We start from the raw sequence: 21,103 nt of genomic DNA, 5'->3' as shown, positions 1-21,103 counted from the left end.
CTCGAGTTATTTCCGAAAAACCGTCTAAAAACGTGGTTATTTTGTTGAAAAATGAACATATTCACTTGCAAATAACTCGAAAAGTATTGATTTGGTGAAAAAACTCTATAGAACAAAAGTTGCTTAAAATTAGTCAGTTTATCCATTTCGGGACTTAACTTGAACATATATTTTTTCACCCCCGAGATGGGGTGAAACTCACCCCCAGGTCAAAGGCACACATCGGCACCATATTACTTTTTTCTACGACATGTTAGCTATGCGTATGCCAAATTTCCAAATATCCAAGCATTTCTTTAAAATTTACAGCAAAAACCGTGAAAGACTGTACTATAATACTTCCAGACATTTTTAACCAGTCGATTATCATACAAAATTCAATTATCTTTATTTTATTTTTGTACGACTTTGTTCCAAAACGAATCGTTTTAAAGTTATAAGCAGAGAAAGTAGAAAAAATCGATGTTTTTCGAAATTTTTAAATATTTAAATTTTTTTATTCATGTTCCGGGCATATTTGAGATGGAGCATAAGTCAATTATTATTACTGAAGTTGTCACCTAACTATATCTGCAAAAATCCTAATGTTACATCCAAAAATAGACGTTTTTTCATAAATCAACCCTGGTCTATTGAGCTATGTGTTGAGAGGGAAAAGATATGAGCTACTTTGAGTCATATTGGAAGGTAAAGTTCAGGGCAAAATATCAATAGGAAGACGTCAGACCTCGTGACTGAAAGACCTGAGAAGATGGTGACCGCTCATCCGCAGAGATTTTTCCTGCAGCAATTTCCAAGGCTACAGTTGCCATTAGAATCGCCAACCTTCGATAGGAGACGGCGCAATAATAAGAGAAAAGTTAAGTACATGCAGAATAGTGTCTATTTCAAATATCTGATGACCTGATCAACGGGAAAGTACTGCAGCAATAGACATACAAAGGTCTGAAAATGATAACGCAAGTATTTAATACAATATTTAGGCTAGGATACTACCCAGAACAATGGAAAGTTGCTCAAATTATTCTCATACCTAAGCCAGGGAAAAATAAAACTCAGGTGACTTAATACAGACCAATAACTGCTACCTGTTCTATCAAAGATCTTAGAAAAACTTCTCCTTAAACAATTATCTCCAGTTATAGAAGAAAGGAAACTAATTCCCCAACACCAATTTGGGTTCAGAACATAACACGGAACGATATAATAGGTACATAGACTGGTAAAACACATCAGAAGTGATCTAGAAAATAAAAGGTATTGTTCTGCTGGATTCCTGGACAGTGGTCAGGCCTTCGACAAGGTGTGGCATGCTGGTATGCTCTTTAAACTAAAGAAAAACCTTCCCCATCCTTTTTGTCAAATCCTAAAAAGCTATATTTCCAACCGACATTTCCTAGTCAAGCAGGATAATGAATACACAAGCCTAAGACCAATAAAAGCCGGGGTACCACAAGGAAATGTCTTGGGACCGATATTGTACTTGCTCTACACTGCTGACCTACCCAAAAGTAACAGAACAACGTGTGCAACTTTTGCTGATGACACTGCTGTACTAGCCTCTCATCATGATCCAAATACAGCATCCAGAACTCTTCAGAAAGACCTTAATAATATACAAAGATGGCTTAAAAAACGGAAGATAAAGGCGAATGAGAGTAAATGCATCTATGTAACCTTCACCATGAAAAGACAAACATGTCCATCTGTAACACTAAATGAAACGCAACTCCCACAAACCGATACTGTCAAGTACCTAGGAATCCATCTTGATAGGAGATTAACTTGGCAAAAACACATTTTTACAAAAAGAAAACAACTAGGAATAAAATTCCGAGAAATGTACTGGATCATCGGTCGTAAATCTCAACTATCTCTTGAAAACAAACTGCTGATATATAAAACTATACTAAAACCAGTGTGGACCTCTGGTATCCAACTTTCGGGGACATCCAGTCAAACTAACCTAGAAATACTGCAGAGATTCCAGAACAAAGTCCTTAAAACAATGCTGAATGCCCGTTCGTACGTGCCAAACTATGTGATAGAACAAGACCTCTATGTGCCATCCATAAAAACAGTAATAACAGAATATTACAAAAAATATTCCAAGAGACTAGAATCTCATCCAAACGAGTTAGCCAGCAACCTCACTGATGACCACAATGATGTACGACGCCTGAAGATATTCAAAGTAGTGGACCTAGCAAGAAGATTCGAATAATCTGTGATAACTAAACTTATTTTGAACTTGTTTTAATTTAATTTATGTAAAGAGGGTGATAACTGGATCTCCCTCTACAGGTCAAATTTTCAATTTTTTTCATACTCTGGGCTAATTAGCAAAATTCATGGAAAAGTTATTTACCAGCAATTTTATTGCTGGAATCAAATTATAAGATCCTATATATTAATAATATAGGTATGCAAAGTCCGCAGATAGTGTGCTACTTTTTTTATAAACAAAATGGCGCCGGCAAATCGTATTTTAAAAACACTCAAATAAAAATTCACCCCAATTTAATTCTACATAGACGCATGTTTTTCCCGATTTGCTTCGACGAAAATTTTCCTCGGAAAATGTGGGTTTTCGCAACAAAATCTCGAATTTTCAAATAAATTTTTTGGGCCAGTAATTATTTATCAATAATTATATAGCTTGGTGAAATAAAAGCTTTCTTGGTATAGATTATAAATTCAGAAGCCGGTTAAAATGAAACGAATATTTTAGCAACAATTCAATTGTTAATTAACAATTTACAGTCGCAATAACAACCAAAATAATCGTGAGACATTGATCAATTTTAGAAAGATTATAAAGGTGTAGTGCCTATTTAATATTTTGTCGACAAAATATAAATTTTTCATTTTTTTGCATAATCATTAAAAGTTTAAAAAAAATTGTTATAAACAAATTAACATTTCTTAGAAATTGTTTATTATATTCTAATTTTAAAAAATACTTAAAATGCGTATAGGTCTTGAAAATGAATGCTTTAAAAAAATTTACCAACCATTTGCAAAGAAGTTAGAAAACAGCAAAATAAATATACGATATCTCCATTGTTTATAATTTGTTTTAATTGTTTCAAAGCTTAAAAGTGAGTTTATGGTACAATCTAATTACTCACAAAGAATGTCAAAAATTAGTGCAATGGTTATATTTTAATCAAAGATTAAAAGTACTTGTTTTTGTAATTTTTAGCGCGAAGGTAGGCTTGATACAGAGCCGGAGATAAAATGTTCACTCGAAGTGACTGACACGCTTAAACTCGCGCGAGTTGTGTATGTGGGCGGGTAGCTACGGTACTGTATTATTCTACTTTCGCGCGTGTAAATTACAAAAAAATATATTTATAATCTTTAATTAAAATATAACCATTAAGCTGATAATCGATATTGTTTTATAAATAATTAGCTTGTACTTTAAACTCACTTCTACGCTTTGAAAGAATTAAAAAAAATTATTAACACCGTAGTAATCGTATGTTTATTTTGCTGTTTCATAACTTTTTTGCAAATGGTTGCAAAAAAGTTTTAAAGCATTAATTTTCAAGATATTTGAAATGCGCATTTTAGCTATTTTTTAAAATTATAATATAATAAAAACTTTCTGAGAAACGTTAATTTGTTTATAACTATTTTTTTTTAAACATTTAAAGATTATGCAAAAAAATAAAAAATCTATATTTTGTCGACAAAATGTTAAACAGGCATCTCAGCTTTATAAGATTTCAAAGTTTTATTAGTGTATCATAATTATTTTGGTTATTATTGCGACCGTAAATTATTAATTAACAATTGAATTGTTGCTAAAATATTCGTTTAATTTTCACCATTTTCTGGAAATACAATCTAAACCAAGAAGGCTTTTAAGTCACCAAATTATTTAATTATTGGTAAATAATTACTTATCTAAAACTTTATTTGAAAATTAAAGATTTTGTTGGTAAAACCCGCATTTTCCGAGGAAAATTTTCGTCGGAGCAGATCGGAAAAAACACTTCTCTATGCATAATTTAATCACGGTGAATTTTTATTTGAGTGTTTTTTTTGTAAAGTTAAAATCTTCGGAGTTCTAGAGCAATAATTGAAAAAAACACGATTTTCGGGCGCCGTTTTGTTTATAAAAAAAGTAGCACACTATCTGAGGACTTTGCATACCTATATTATTGATATATAGGATCTTATAATTCGATTCCAGCAATAAAATTGCTGGTAAATAACTTTTCCCAAAAATGGCTCATTCCCCGATAATCAGCCCAGACTATCAAAGAATTTACCTATTGTTCTTAGTTAATGACAGATTGTAAATATTACAACATTAAAAAAAATATCTGACGATTTGAGCGGGGAGTAAGGAAATGGGTGAGTCACAAAGCTTCACAAAAAAAGTGAATATTTCGCGAAATTAACGTCAGCTCCCCCACGGAGAGGGGTGGGGGGTAAATATACAATTTTAAATAGGAACCCCGCGATATTTCGCGGAATAAACATCAGATCGAAAACTGGAAGAGAAGTACCCAAAGGAAAAAATCACGCATACCAAACTATTAACATTACTTGTATGTAGGTTTAATTAATACCCTTAAGGAGTTACATCACCACGTCATCAAGACGGAAAACGCGTTCCAAGATTGCAACTTTAATTTTAAATATTTTGTTGATTTATTTGGCACACATACACATAATGTAGTAAAAAATGGTGGTACAGAGCCCAATAATACAAAAACGACCGCGACACCTATATATTCCGTACCGCCATTAAGAAGAACAAAAAAATACACTTTCTTCAAATAAACTTTTTTATCCCATTCCTAGATTTTGTGTCACATTGGAACTACTAAAATCGACTATCTATAAAAAGAAACCGAACTTAACTGATTTGGCAACATTTAGCGTGCCTATGAGTATAGTATTATTATTATTATCGCAATACTGTGCCCTCGTCTTTGATATTGTCACGTACTGCCGACGCACTGTTGCCAAAGGTTCACAGAACTTTCGAAAAACGGTGAGGCTATTATCTCTCACAAGGATCTACAGACCGAGCGAGTCGTATAAATTCCACATCTTCGCGCCATGCTTCACGCAACCGTACTTACTTACTTGTGTTTCGAGTTGTGTGGTCGTGGACTGGTCGAGTGGAGTTAGAATTTGTCAAATTTAAGTAAATAATCGTTTTTACTGATACATAATTAGGTAATATAATTATTAATAAAAAATACATTAAACCGGCACCTGCCACGTGGCTTTGCAAGGCGCCAACTGCCACGTGGGGTGCTCACAGCACCCCTTAAAAATTTTCTGTGATCTACTTGTTTAAAAAACAAAATAATGTGTTGAGTAACATAAGAATATAAATAAACATGTTTTATTAACTTATTAGTCACTAATATGTTATAAAAGTTAAAAAATAAAATGAAAAAGGTGTTATAAGCAAATTAGCAAGTACCAAGCCATAATAAATGAAGTCAAGTAAAATATCTAAAAAAATTAAGATTTAGTGAGTATAGAGTCTATATTAATAATTTAAATCAGTTATTTCAATAAAAGATGTAAATTTGACCTGTTTATCAAAAATACAAAAAAAAATTAAAACTTAAAGTGCCAGATGATGACACCCTAATTCGACTTTAGAGCTATAAGTTCAGAATGACACTAAATAACCACTTCAAACACTAACACATATATGCTATACAATATTATAGAAAGCTACTATGACGCACAGCTCGGTTACCAAACTTGAAATACCAAATATTTGATAAAAATGTGTTATGGGGTGCTGGTAGCACCCCACGTGGCAGGTGCCGGGTTAAAAGACAATGTTAAAAACTTTAATAATTATATTATATTATAATAATAATTATTATATTATAATATAATATACAGTATTTAATATTGCTAATACATATTATTAAAGTTTTTAAATTTTTTTTTATTTACATTAAGTATGTACATACCAAGTTACCTAGGGCTCGATAACATGGAAAGAGTCCCACCAGAGTTGAATCCTCTTAATACCTTAGGTATCTGGGATGAGTCAATTTTCCTCTTAAAGGGAGTGTGAGTCGTATGCGTATGGATAATCTGGATTAGCAATATTAAAAACTTTAATATATTATTATTATATTATATTATATTATATTATATTATATTATATTATATTATATTATATTATATTATATTATATTATATTATATTATATTATATTATATTATATTATATTATATTATATTATATTAAATTATATTATATTATATTATATTATAATAATTATTATATTATACCGCGGTTTTTATATGAAAATACAAAGCAAAATATATACAATTTGCAGAGTAAATGCTTGGTTTTTTTAATAAAATAATACAAATTGTATGTAGAGTAGCTAAGCGTTGGGTAGCAGAGCCTATTTTACTTCAAATCAGGCCCGAGGCACTACACAATTTTCGGGCCCCTAAATATGATTTAATAATAATAAGAATAACTTTTTTAAATAAATTAATTATTTAATAGAAATATAGCTGCACCAGAAATTTAACTTTTTATTAACAATAAATAAAATTTATATTTAAACAATTAAACATTGTTTAAATACAGTGTGTCGCATTTAAGATGAAGCCAGGTCTATATTTCAGCTATAAAAATAAATACAGATTTGGAGTTTTGCACAGTCATACAGGGTGAAGGTTCACATTTTTTAAGATACTCAACTGAAATTTTAATTTTAATCACGGTCTGTAGACACACGCGGCACAACAAGGTAAATTTTCTATATTTTGCTTCAAGTTAGAGATATCGGAAAAAGTTATTTAAAAAAGTACTTCCAAATCTTATTCTAACCCCACATGAAAAAACTAAAAGTGCGAAGTTAGTCATGAAATTTGGTATGTGGGGTTGGAATAACATTTCGAACCACTTTTTCAAATAATATTTTTCACTTTTTCAAATTTTTGATATCTCTAACGCGAAGCAAACTATCAAAAATTTACTCTTACTGTTTGTGGATTTGTAGTAGGCTACGTTTAAAAGTTAAATTTTGAGCTGAGTATCTTAAAAAATGTGAACCGTCAAATTGTATGACTGTGCAAAACTTCAAATCTGTATTTATTTTGATAACCAAAACATCGAGCTGATGTGACACTCTATGTAATATTTAAATTTCCTTTCGTTTCTCCAATATTACTCTTCTTCTAAATAACTTTTTTTTCCATTAATGTTACAATTTGTCCTGCTGTACTACTTCTCTTGACTAACGTACCAATTGATGAAAATATGTTCAGGATTTCAGGATATCGCTCATGTTGAATAAATGTTCTATTCATATTGATATTTTTCCAGTCATTATACGTATCGAAAGTTAGAACAATAATTTTTATGCAAATCAGTTTACAAACGTAACAATAAATACGGCTACATTTAGGACTGTACACGTGACTGTACACTAACCACTCGCGAAGAATTTTTTCCCATTAGCTTTCCTTTATACTCCGGTCAACTTACGCATCCGAGGCTACAAAAATTACCATCAAGCTGAAAATTGGCAGGATTGTTCAAAATATCATCATAAATGAAATCTAAAAACTCCGACCCCTGCTAAAAATTTTACGCGGGGTCAAAGGTCACCAAATATGGTTTTTAGCGATTTTCAGCGAAACGGTAAGTTTTATCGTAAAATTATTTCTGACAAAAAATGTAGATTAGATAATTTTCTATAAAAAATGTCTTATTACTTTTTTTCCTGAGAGCCACCGTTTTTGAGATATAACGATTCAAAAAGCAGTAATCGTCATAATATGCGCACACGTTTTCACACCACCTTTGAGGTAGTGTACTTAACGCGTTTTTTTAACGTGGTTTCCTATTCCACGGATCTGTTATGATTCTGTTTAATTTAAAGCTATTTAATAATTGATATTGGCAAGGGTTAAAAATGATAAAAGTTATATAAAGCGGTATAAATTAAAAAAAAGCGAAATTTATCAAACTGGTTCATAATTTTCTAATACTTCTGCTTCCCTTGTTCTCCTTCTCATTTTTCTTCTTCCTCTTCTTCATCTTTTAGTTCTTCTTCTTCTTTTCATCTTGTTCTTCTTCTTCTTCTTGTTGTTCATCCTGGGTGCAAGTAAATTGTCCCAATAATGACACATCGCATGGCTCCTCGATAGAATCAAATGAATCCTCAATTGTTGGTGATTCAACATTGGAGCACGACCGGTTTTGACAATTAGTGCATGCTACCGAACAAAACAGTCCAACTTTTTTGCACCGACATTTAGCGCTACATCCCTTTTTACAGTTGCAAAAAATTGTGTTCAGGAGTTTTTCCGGCGCAGGGGGGAGTAAAGTTTGAATTGGTTCTAATGAACTGTCGACTAATTTCCATCCCCAGTCTTTTGGATCTAGCTGATAACCAAGCCACACTTGAACTTGGTAATATACCCGACAAAGATGTTGATGAGCAGCCGCTGAAGTTAGAGGAAGACAAGATAACTGCACTTGTTTTTTGTTTCGAGTACTTTTAAAAAAACATGCATATCGAAACTTATCAAGCACGTAGTTTTCTTAGCCGCTCCATACATAGAGAGAAGAAAGCTAATTCCGTTGGAAATAACTCCTTGTGGAGTTGAATTAGTTTTTTTAAAAACTTCAGCACATTCAATCAAGTAAATCTTGTTTTTCAAACATTTTAAAAACAGTCGTTTAACCCCTCCTGAAAAATGCAGATGTCGTATCACAGCCAGTTATTGAGTGTAAAAATAGTATATGATTTTGACATTTTGCAAAAGTAGATAAACTTTTCGATGAATATATTTCCGATTGGTTTTGAGCTTTTCCAGGTTTAAAAAAAAGATAGTTTTTTCGATTGGAGTTCTACCAGTGAGTAATACGACCAAGTCTACATCTTCACCTACAACAATAGTTGTATTTGTTAAGTTGACTAATTTCTCTATGGCTCTTTCAATTATCATTACGTCAGCATCATTATTAGCTTGTTTTACCGATATATTTTCAGCAATTAACTTAGCTTTCAGCATTGAAATGAACCGAGATTTGTTGTGAGTATTTGCAAGAAATTTCTGTTGAGTGGTAGATACTGTCATAGATTGATCAAATAAAATATTAGAAGATGAAGATGTTGCTGAAGTTCTACGACGTTGTTCTGCAGCTCTAATATTTCTCGTAAAATCATTATAGCCATCAAATAACTTTGTCTTTCATTATCATGTTCAAACCCTTCTGAGAAAAGGATAGGTAGGGTGATTAGATTAGCCGACGAACGTGTTTATTCCGACAAAACCCATCTCTACAAATTGAACTAAGGCGCATAAATAAAAAGTATTACTGTAAGGTAATACTTTGTCATATCAATTTACTATTTTTGTTGGGATTAAACCGTAAAATTCAAATAATTCTTATTATTTTCGCGTTACATTCACTTTGTAAATATTTTTTTGTTGGCACTGTAATATAATACAGCTTATATATTGCATCCCTCGGTAGACCGCAAGCTGTATAGTAGAAACATTATCATATTTATAATCTTATATTATTATGTGTAATATTAGTTAAGTTGACCGATAGCATATTATGTTTACTTCTATTACAGCTTCAGTGATGTAGACAGGGTGAGGCAAATAAAGGGCCTATTAGAAATATCTCGAGAACTAAAGGCAACAGAATCATGAAAATTGGAATAACGGGGTTTTGAAGGATGATCTATTAAATGAAAATATTTTCATCTCTTTGCAACTTCCGGTTATACCGGAAGTTGCTTATAACTTCGTTTTTTTAAATGAGACACCCTGTATATTTTTACAATTTTGGATTCTCTTCGATGTCTTCTTTCTTAAAATATGAGGTTTTGTAATATTATACAGGGTATTTTAAAAGATAATTACGTTTTTTTATTAATTTCGTAGCAAAATTAACACCCTGTACAATTGTACTAGTTTGACATCTAAAACTCTACTTACGTTCAAATGATTTTTAATATACTCTACTATTGTTAAGAATCATTAGTATAGCTAAATTTTTAATTTTAATATACAGGGTTGGTCGAAACTCGGAATGAGTATTTTCTGAGTTTTCTTAAATGGAACACCCTGTATTTTAGTATTGTAATGAAATGATATTTTATGGTACTTTTTTATTTCTTAAGCATTCCCTATACCTAACTGCTTTAATTTGTGCTTAATTGTTAAGTAGGTATTTCGATAGCTAAACCATTATTGGTAATTTTAAGGACCAGTCTGGATTAATATGTATTTATTTCTGAAAAATTATTTTAGATTGAGTATTTTCAAGGCCCACCTAATAAAATTTTACGTATTTTTTGTTGCAATTAATGTTTAGCTTGAATCACCAATAACTCACAAATTAAAGCAGTTAGGTATAGGGAATGCTTAAGAAATAAAAAAGTACTATAAAATATCATTTCACTACAATACAAAAATACAGGGTGTTCCATTTAAGAAAACTCAGAAAATACTCATTCCGAGTTTCGACCAACCCTATATACTAAAATTAAAAATTTAGCTATACTAATGATTCTTAACAATAGTAGAGTATATTAAAAATCATTTGAACGTAAGTAGAGTTTTAGATGTCAAACTACTACAATTCTACAGGGTGTGAATTTTGCTACGAAATTAATAAAAAATCGTAATTATCTTTTAAAATACCCTGTATAATATTACAAAACCTTATATTTTAAGAAAGAAGACATCGAAAAGAATCCAAAAATGTAAAAATATACAGGGTGTCCCATTTAAAAAAACGAAGTTATAAGCAACTTCCAGTATAACTGGAAGTTGCAAAGAGATGAAAATATTTTCATTTAATAGATCATCCTTTAAAAGCCCGTTATTCCAATTTTCATGATTCTGTTGCCTTTAGTTCTCGAGATATTTCTAATAGGCCAGTTATCTGCCTCACCCTATATACCTGGTGTACTAACTAATACATATTATATTATGACGATTAGGAGTCTTTCAACTCTTTGAATCGTTGTATCTCAAAAACAGTGGCTCTTAGGAAAAAAACTATTAAGATATTTTTTATATATAATTATCTAACCTACATTTTTTGTTAGAGCTAATTTTACGATAAAACTTGCCGTTTCGCTGAAAATCGCTAAAAACCATATTTGGTGACCTTTGGCCCCGCGTAAAATTTTTAGCAGGGGTCCGATTTATGAGGACTTTTTAGATTTCATTTATGATGGTATTTTGAACAGTCCTGCCAATTTTCAGCTTGATGGTAATTATTGTAGGCTCACTCCTATTTTTGAGTCTAACTAGACCGGTCTATTAACAAAAATCGCACTTTGCAAATGACTGGTTTTTTTATCCAGTTGTGTACTGTAACACATTCACTAATTTTATCAATATATTGATTCGGCCGATTACTTATGGTAGGGGAGCAAAGTATGCTAAATGTGCAGTCACTCGAGCGCTTTGGAGACCTATTGGGTTGTGAAGAGTAGGTCTTAAAACCAAAAAAAAGTTAAGTAACATTTTCCATTTTAGTGGGCGCTTGCCATTTTTTAATTTAATTTTCCATTTCCAACAATCGTTTTTTCCGATTATAACGCCATCTATGCATAATTCGAAAAAATGTTTCGAATAAAAGTTACTTCTTTTTTCGTAAGGAATCCAAATCTGCAATAAAAAATGGGGCTCCTTTTTTAGATTTTAAAGTAACCACCCATCCCACCTCCGTGTGGGATCGTGTTTGGTGCCATTCGATAGATTTTTTAAAAATATTAAATAAGTGTATTTTACAGTTTTTCGATCAGATGTTCATTTCGCGAAATATCGCGGGATTCGTATTTAAAATATTAAATTTACCCCCCACCCCTCTCCGTGGGAAGTCGTGTTTGGTATCATTCGATAGATTTTTAAAAAATATTGAGAATATATTTTTTAGTTTTTCGATCTGTCATTCATTTCGCGAAATATTCGCTTTTTTCTTGTGAAACTTTGGGACCCGCCCATTTCCTTACGCCCGGCTCAAATCGTCAGATTTTTGAAATATACACTCTTTTGCATGTGCTTAACTTACCTTATCTTAATCTGACAATTTCGAGTATTTTTAAGGATAGATTTTTTTTTCGGGCCCCCCTTAACGAACTCCCCTGTGTTAAGAGCCAATATATGGTAAAGGTACATCTGCAGGGTACCACGTTTCTCCCCATATGATAATCTGACGCGCTCGAGTAACTGCAAAAATCCCCGCTTGGGCTCCCCTACCATTATAAAATATTGTTGAATTTCCTGATATAAATGTTTTGGCCAATCCCCTATATCGCTTGGAAAGAGTTATTGACATTGTCGTTTTCTACACATGACGGAGATGTACATATTTTTGACAGGTGGAAGTCGCTTGGAAATCAACAGTGGAGTCATCACTAATCATTTTCTGTTGGTAAAATGAAAGAATTTTGAAAATTTATTCTTTTATTGCAATAAAAAATTGTTTTGGTGATCTTTCCGGGCCTTATTAAAATGCGGGCCCGAGGCAGGTGTCTCATGGGTCTAGTGCTAAAATAGGCCCTGTTGGGTAGTAGCAAAAGTAGCTACTCCACATGAGACAAGAAAATGATGAAATTAATTCTATTTTTTTTTTTCATGGAGATTTTTTTAAAATAGGTAACATTATTACAAAATATTTTGTTATTAATACAAGTAATTGTTTGTTATTATTTACTGAGCCTTTATAATCTTGACTAAGCCATTTCATAAACTCTTTGGAAAATAGCATTTCACAAAATACTGTATTTTTTATTTAAGTATAATAAAAAAATAATATTATTCATTTTCTACTTAAGTACAGCAAATAAACTTTGAAAATAAAACAAGACTTTAAATTATAAACACAAAACTAAATAAATAATTTCCCACAACGGTCAAAAACCACACTTAAAAGTTTTAAAAATTCACACCACAGAATCAGTACCAATATTCAAACATAATCAACAATGAAATACCTGACGCAGTCGCAAGTACGATTGCGCGAAGCCGTGGAATTTACAAAGCTTGCTCGGTCTGTAGATCTAAGTTTATCTCTCGAATCAATATTGATGACGCGGTGATGTAGCCTCTTAAGGCACCAGTAACTTCTATGCCTCAATTTTTAAAAATACAATAAATGGCACAAAGGATAAAATCGTGGTTGAACTTCGTAATTAACTCCGATGGTCTATTAAGCGTGTCATTTTTTATATAACAATCATTAAAATTATAATAATTACAATAATCACAATAATTTATATAACAATCAGAATATTATACATTCTAAATGTTGTTCTGAAGCTATTTCCTTGTGGCATTTTTATAATCAACTATTTTAATTTAAATAGGAAATAAGCCATAATTTTACCAAAAAAATGATTTTATTAACGTTTCGAAGCCCAAATCGGGTTTCGTTGTCAAAATAGGTAGTAGTGTTTTGTATTTTGACAACGAAACCCGATTTTTTTTGGTAAAATTGTAGCTTATTGCCCATTTAAAATAGTTGATTATTATACATTCTATAAATTAAAATGTTGACTTGTGAGCTGGGTTCCTCATTGGTGTCAAGAGATTCCTTCCAGTGAAGAAGGCCTAAGTTGTCTTCATGTCAAATGGCCACAATCTCTTTAACTCTCGGGCAATAATTAATTGGTTGTATTAGAGGCTGTGAGACTGCGTTGGGGTGTATTTACATTTTATGGTGGTGTTTGTTGTAGGCACCTATTTTTAATGACATCTATGATGAATAGAACCCCAAAATCGAAGCCCAAATCGGGTTTCGTTGTCAAAATAGGTAGTAGTGTTTTGTATTTTGACAACGAAACCCGATTTGGGCTTCGAAACGTTAATAAAATCATTTTTTTGGTAAAATTGTAGCTTATTTCCCATTTAAAATAGTTGATTATTATACATTCTATAAATTAAAATGTTGACTTGTGAGCTGGGTTCCTCATTGGTGTCAAGAGATTCCTTACAGTGAAGAAGGCCTAAGTTGTCTTCATGTCAAATGGCCACAATCTCTTTAACTCTCGGGCAATAATTAATTGGTTGTATTAGAGGCTGTGAGACTGCGTTGGGGTGTATTTACATTTTATGGTGGTGTTTGTTGTAGGCACCTATTTTTAATGACATCTATGATGAATAGTAGAACCTTCGGATCTTCATGTATTGTTAAATCCGATACGAATTAAGGTGGGTTTGTGACCATACGTTTTATTTTTGACTGGCTCCTTTAGATGATAGCAATATTAGATTTGCTTGCACATCACCAGACATCGATACCGTACATCCATATAGGTTTATGTAATTATGGTGTTGTAATACTTACTTATATCAATAGTTAACATCTTCATAATTAAGCAGTCTATTCAACGTGTCATTGGGAAGGGACATAATAATACTTCGAAGTATAAATAGTCTGGGCTGATTTTCGGAGAATTGGCCATTTTTGGGAAAAGTTATTTACCTGCAATTTTATTGCTGGAATCGAATCTTATGATTGTATATATTAATAATATAGGTATGCAAAGTCCGCAGATAGTGTGCTACTTTTTTTATAAACAAAATGGCGCCCGAAAATTGTGTTTTTTTTTCAATTTTTGCTCTATAACTCCAAAGATTTTAACTTTACACCAAAAACACTCAAATAAAAATTCACCCCAATTAACTTCTGCATAGAGACGTGTTTTTTCCGATTTACTTCGATGAAAACTTTCCCCGATGAAAAGCGGGTTTTTCCAACAAAATCTTTAATTTTCAACTAAACTTTTAGATAAGTCATTGTTAATCAATAATTAAATAACTTGGTAATGTAAAATCCCTTTTCGTATAGATTATTATTCCAGAAGCCGATGGAAATTGAACGAACAGTTTAGCAACAATTGAATTGTTAATTAAAAATTTACGGCCGCTATAATAACGACAATAATTATGATGCATAAGAATAACTATGATTTTTTCATAAAAATACAGTATACCTATCTAATGTACATTACAGAATTGAAATTGGACTATTTAAGCGGCCTCAGGAATATTTTAAAATTATAAACAATTTGTTGGCTTATAATCAAATAGAATATCTCGGGAAATATTAAACTAAATTAAATCGTGAAAACGGTATTCGAAATACAGCGGCAGGATGCTTTTTTTAAAAGAAAAAACGTTTAATTATGACGAGCGGTTCCTGAGATACAATCAGTCAAATTTGACCGGAATTTACGGCAAAGATATAAAGAATAGGATCATAATTTTTAAACCGTCACCTTTTTATTTTTGTCCTCTTTCTCCACACCAATTATCATATCTTTAAAATACTCATAACATATATTATTATAATAAAAACTATCGATAATACGTGTGAAAATTGCCAAAAATAGCAAAATTCCAATCAAAAATTAGGTTGGAGAAAATGTAACCCTCAAAGTTCAAAATCGGTATACGTTAAAAAAATGCATTTTCTCGGCTTCTCATGGAGCAATTTCCTTCATTCTTCTTTTGTTCCCAAGTAATTCGAGTAGAGCCATCGAACTAACGCATTATTAAATGTCAAACTTGCTTTTTTTTTGTTATAATAAATTAATTTATTTATTATAACCCAAAATTTTAATTTGTTTAAATAAAAAATGTTTAAATAATTATACAGCTTTCAAATGAGAATATTTATGTTTTAACTTTAAAAGGTACACTTGTAGTAAGTTTATCTAAAAAAAAGCCTACAACTGGAAAAAATATGTAGTTTTCTGTTCTTATAAATAAATTAATCTATTATAACAAAACAAAAGCAAAGTTTGACATTTAATAATGCATTAGTTCGATGGCTCTACTCGAGTTATTAGGGAACAAAAAAAAAAATGAAGGAAATTGCTCTATGGGAAACCGAGAAAATGCATTTTTTTAACGTATACCGATTTTGAACTTTGAGGGTTACATTTTCTCCAACCTAATTTTTGATTGGAATTTTGCTATTTTTGGCAATTTTCACACGTATTATTCGATAATTTTTATTATAATAATATATGTTATGAGTATTTTAAAGATATGAAAATTGGTGTGAAGAAAGGGGACAAAAATAAAAAGGTGTTGGTTTAAAAATTATGTTCCTATTGTTTATATCTTTGCCGTAAATTCCGGTCAACTTTGATCTCAGGAACCGCTCGTCATAATTAAACGTTTTTTCTTTTAAAACCTACTGCTGTCTTTCGAATACCGTTTTCATGATTTAATTTAGTTTAATATTTACCGAGATATTATATTTGTTTATAAGCCAAAAAATTGTTTATAATTTTAAAATATTCCTGAGGCCGCTTAAATAGTCCAATTTCAATTCTGTAAAGTACATTAGATATGTATAGTGTCTTTTTATGAGAAAATTATAGCTATTCTTATGCATCATAATTATTGTTGTTATTATAGCGACCGTAAATTTTTAATTAACAATTCAATTGTTGCTAAACTGTTTATTCAATTTCCATGGGCTTCTGGAATTATAATCTATACGAAAAGGGCTTTTACAATACCAAGCTATTTAAATATTGATTAACAATTACTTATCTAAAATTTTAGTTGAAAATTAAAGATTTTGTTGGAAAAACCCGCTTTTTCCGGGGAAAGTTTTCGTCGAACTGAATCGGGAAGAACACGTCTCTATGCATAATTTAATTGCGGTCAATTTTTATTTGGTTGTTTTTGGTGTAAAGTTAAAATCTTTGGAGTTATAGAGCAAAAATTGAAAAAAACACGATTTTCGGGCGCCATTTTGTTTATAAAAAATGTAGCACACTATCTGCGGACTTTGCATACCTATATGAATAATACATACAATAATAAGATTCGATTCCAGCAATAAAATTGCTGGTAAATAACTTTGCCTTGTATTTTGCTAATTAGCCCAGAGTAAAACGTAAATAACTTTGAAACATATAATTCTCTGTCATAAAAACATTTTTAGAGAAGATTGGTATAAAAGGCAAAACATATTATGGTAAATTTTAAATATAGAAATAATAAACAAAATACACGTACTGTTTCTTAATCTAGCATCTAGCCCGTGACGTTGCACGGTGTGAAAGCTGGTGTAAATGTGTGCTCTATTTTCTGATTCAGAAGAACAAAAACAATCCCGTTTCGTGTCTCATATCGCACATCGAACAAGTTAACGCTTTGTTATAGCAACGGTTATACTACTAAAGTTAAATCCATAGTATTAAACAACCAAAGATAGTTGCGCCAAATAATATAAACTTAACATTGACACCAACCTTGAAGAATCTGATAAAGTGATAATACATACCTTAGCTAAAAAGTCTACTTTACATTGTTGAAATCACAATCATATTATTTTATCTGTTTAATAAGTACCTATCTACTCGAGAAAATTGCAATACAATAATTATTATTTTTTCTAACTATAAAATGATATCTTCACAATAGGTTCATTCTGCGTGAACTGTATAACATTTTTTCATTTTACATAAAACATGCTAATTTTTTAATGATATTAAAATTTTCATGACGAAAAACGAAAATTTTCAGTGTCGTCGTGGTAATTTTTTTTCGCTCAATTACAAAACTAATTGTGGGCTGAGAGGAAAAGTGGTACAAGTGACAATTTGTAGAAAAGTGAGATATATGCAAGAATAGCTAGACGATGTTGATAATTATTAATATAAAATTGGTACAAGTACAAAACGCACTAAAGAGGGTCGTCAGTCTGGCAAGGCCAAAATAGTGACAATGGTCCTTGAGAAAGGAAATAACAATGAAAACAATAGACCAAAATGACCAAAGACCAAAGCTAAAATAAATTCAATACTGCGAAAAATCGGGAACTAATAAAAGTGAAAGATGAATATCAAGAAAACAATTTTTGAGAATAGCGACACTAGTCAGAAAATGAAACTGATACTTTTGACAATAATGCGAAAATTTAGGAAGACTTTAATGGAAAGAAAATAATAAAAACTAAACAAAATTATAGACTGAAAGATGGCAAAAAGAACGCTTCAGGAAAAACTAAAGAAAAGGAAAAATTGAAAACTAAACCAGGCTCAAAACAAAAAGCATAGAGAACAACAACTGGAAAAGGCAAAAATAATAAAAATATTAATGACGATCGTGAAACCAAGTATAACGTCGATGATGTTTCATGCGCTGATAGTTCCAGTAGGTACTTGTAATTTTGGAGAAAATCCGGACGTAAATGGTAGTTGCTATTAGTCCTGGATCACGCGTGCCAAAAAAAAGTTGATTAATAGCAAGCTGAAAATTTATTAATTGCTTAACGGTGTCTAGTCTAGTCGAACAAACTTTGATGTATGATAACACTAGAACAGGGGAAGTTTTAATTGTGGAAGAGGTAAAAATTTGGACCGTCAGATTACGAAAACATCCCATGTATTTTGCCGGACAGAACGTCCAATAATTGATTTGTTACCATTTCATTAAACTCTCGTGCAAAAATCAGACTGGTGTTTATTACCAACAGGGCATTTTAATGAGTGGAACACGAAGAACATGTCAAATGACAGGAATCATGTTGGTTAGTAATAGCAGTCTGATTTTTGCATGAGAGTTTAATTAAAGGGTAACAAATCAATTGGATGTTCTGTACGACAAAATACATGGGACGTTTTCGTAATCTAACGTTCCAAATTTTTAAACTGTTCCACAATTAAAACTACCCCTGTTCCAGTGTTCCCGTACATCAACGTTTGCCCGACTAGACACCGTTAAGCTATTAACAAATTTTCAGCTTGATATTAATCAACTTTTTTTAGTACGCGCGATCCAGGTCTATATTGTTTGGTTTGCTAATCAGAAGAAATTATAACCATGCGTCTATTAGATACAATAGGATTTACACAAGCATTGGTGATTTTATTTGTCAGGGATGTGACCAGGATTCGATTTTTAAGTGACTAACGATTCGATTTTTTACTAACGTTCAGTTCTGCTCAGACCATGGTTCAAGTGTCCCTAGGGTTGGGGGGATCATTTAGATCTCATTTGTGTTCCTCAGATCTCATTTTTCATTCAAATATGTGTAACATATTTTGTATAATATTAAATAAGTAAACATGCACAAGTAAACCTAAACAAATAAGCTACTGTATATTATTATAATTGAATCAGTAAGCCCCATATAAGACAATACGATACTTTCATCAAAAAGCTGTTGAACTCTTCCGGACTTCCCCTATATTTTGACACTAACCTTGAAAAATCTGATAAATTGGTAATACATACCTTATAGTCTAAGAGCTAGAGCCGAAAAAATCATCGTCAAAAGTAATATGGAGTTTGGCATGTGATATGTGTCTATTGTATATTGATAATTATGACCCCTTTCAGGCTGACAATTCAGTGTATACAGGATGTAGCAATAAGGGATGAAAGGGGAAAGTTAGTGCAGTCATTAAAAGTTTTCACCTCCTATTTTGTTAAACCTCCATCGGTTTGCATGAAAATTGGTATTAGTTAGAGCATACCTCAAGAAGCAAAACTGATTTGGTGCCAACTTGCACTTTTGCCCTGGGGGTGAATACCACCCGTTCTCGGGGGTGAAAACTATTTTATTAAAAATAACCCCACAAATGGAGAGAGGGACACATTTTAAGTAAAATTTGTTATATCATGTCATTAAGTGAATCAATAGTTTTTGAGTTATTAAAGATTAAAAATTTGAATTTTTCGTGAAAAAAATGCATGGTGTAAAGCGGTTTTTCATAAATAACTCAAAAACTATTTTTCAAAAACTATGTTTTATCAAAAAAGTTATACTTATCAAAATTGAAAATAATAATAAACAAAATAGATTTCGTATTCGAAAAGCCTTTGAGAATTAATTAAGGGTGAGTTATAGGAGGTGATTGAATGTATATTTTTTTCGGCTAGTACTCAAATCTAAGTATTCAAGCTTAAATAAAGGGAAAACGATACATTTTATAAAATATATTTACTTAACACTTGTCAAAGTACTCAGAAATATATATCAAATCAGCTCCCGGAGAAGTTGATACCATTAAACATTACGTTACAAAAATTTTTCAAAGTTTAGGCTCCAAAAATTTGGAGCTTAATTATTATATTATTTGTATAAGTTTTTTAAATTGTTTTGAGACATTTATGTAAAATTTAGCAAAAATGTATTCGAATATGTCAAATGTACCCATTATTGGACTCCCCCAGTGTCTGGATATATTCAGTTTATATTGATAGAAAAAATTCAATGAAATATCGAAATAATATAAAAAAAAAAAGAATGTGTGTGTACTTTGTACGCACATAAGAAGTTATACTTCTACTACATATTATGTGATTTTTAAAACAATACCAAAAATTTAAAAAAATAAAAGAATAAAACGCACACAACACATTGAAAAATGCCACAAAGAAAAAATGATTTCTGAACGATAATAATTGTTGGCAAAAATTTTAAATACGCATTTTCTGAAAAAAAAAATTACATAACAAATATACTTACAATCATAAAATGCATAAAAAAAATAAAAAAATAAGAACTTGCATCGGGAATCGAACCCGTGAATTTCGGGACGCTTTGATTCGTAATCGAAGCCTAGACTCACTTGTCCAATTCCACATTATTTGTCATGTGGATAAATAGGGTAACTGAACGTTTTACTGTTTGACAGTTGTTTTGAATATAATTAAATTATGTAGTTTAAGTTTTGTGGAAGAAAATATTAAAATGTAACAAAACAGTAAGAAAACAATATGTTAGATGAAGATTGGTAGAACTTTTGTTGGTAATCAAATTAAGTATGTAAATCAAAGCATTGCATACCTACTAGATAAATAAATCTACGCCAAAAAATCAGAATTTAAAAATAAAAATCGGACCTAATTTGGGATTTCTCTCTAAAATCCCCATTCTTGAGAAAATAAATGTACAGTAGAGCGTCGATTATCCGAACGTCGATAAACCGAACGACCGCTTATTCGAACTATCGACTCCCGCTTCCCGCACTCGAATACCGAGCAAGCGTTAATAATTGACGCTTAAAATATCTTCAATTTTCTTCAATATTGTATCCAAAAATAATTATGTTGTTGCAAAGACTGCACTTTTT

General features: G+C 31.3%; 1 protein-coding gene across 5 annotated transcripts in view; it reads right to left on the bottom strand.

The window, feature by feature from the left end:
* LOC126892158 (phospholipid-transporting ATPase ABCA3-like) overlaps positions 1-17,454 on the bottom strand; it is a 296,181-nt gene extending 278,727 nt beyond the window's left edge. Inside the window, exon 1 of one of the 5 annotated variants that reach the window (XM_050661624.1) lies at positions 17,305-17,454. The gene's annotated coding sequence lies outside the window, so the exon portion shown is untranslated. Of the gene's footprint in view, positions 1-17,036; positions 17,190-17,304 lie in introns of those variants that run through there. The other 4 variants (XM_050661627.1, XM_050661621.1, XM_050661625.1 and 1 more) reach the window with 4 other exon arrangements.
* Between the last annotated feature and the right edge of the window lie 3,649 nt (positions 17,455-21,103).

Source organism: Diabrotica virgifera, chromosome 9 (assembly GCF_917563875.1).
Source record: "Diabrotica virgifera virgifera chromosome 9, PGI_DIABVI_V3a".
Classification (NCBI taxonomy): domain Eukaryota; kingdom Metazoa; phylum Arthropoda; class Insecta; order Coleoptera; family Chrysomelidae; genus Diabrotica; species Diabrotica virgifera.
The sequence above is the reverse complement of the archived record's forward strand: the minus strand, read 5'-3'. Positions and strand labels throughout refer to the sequence as shown.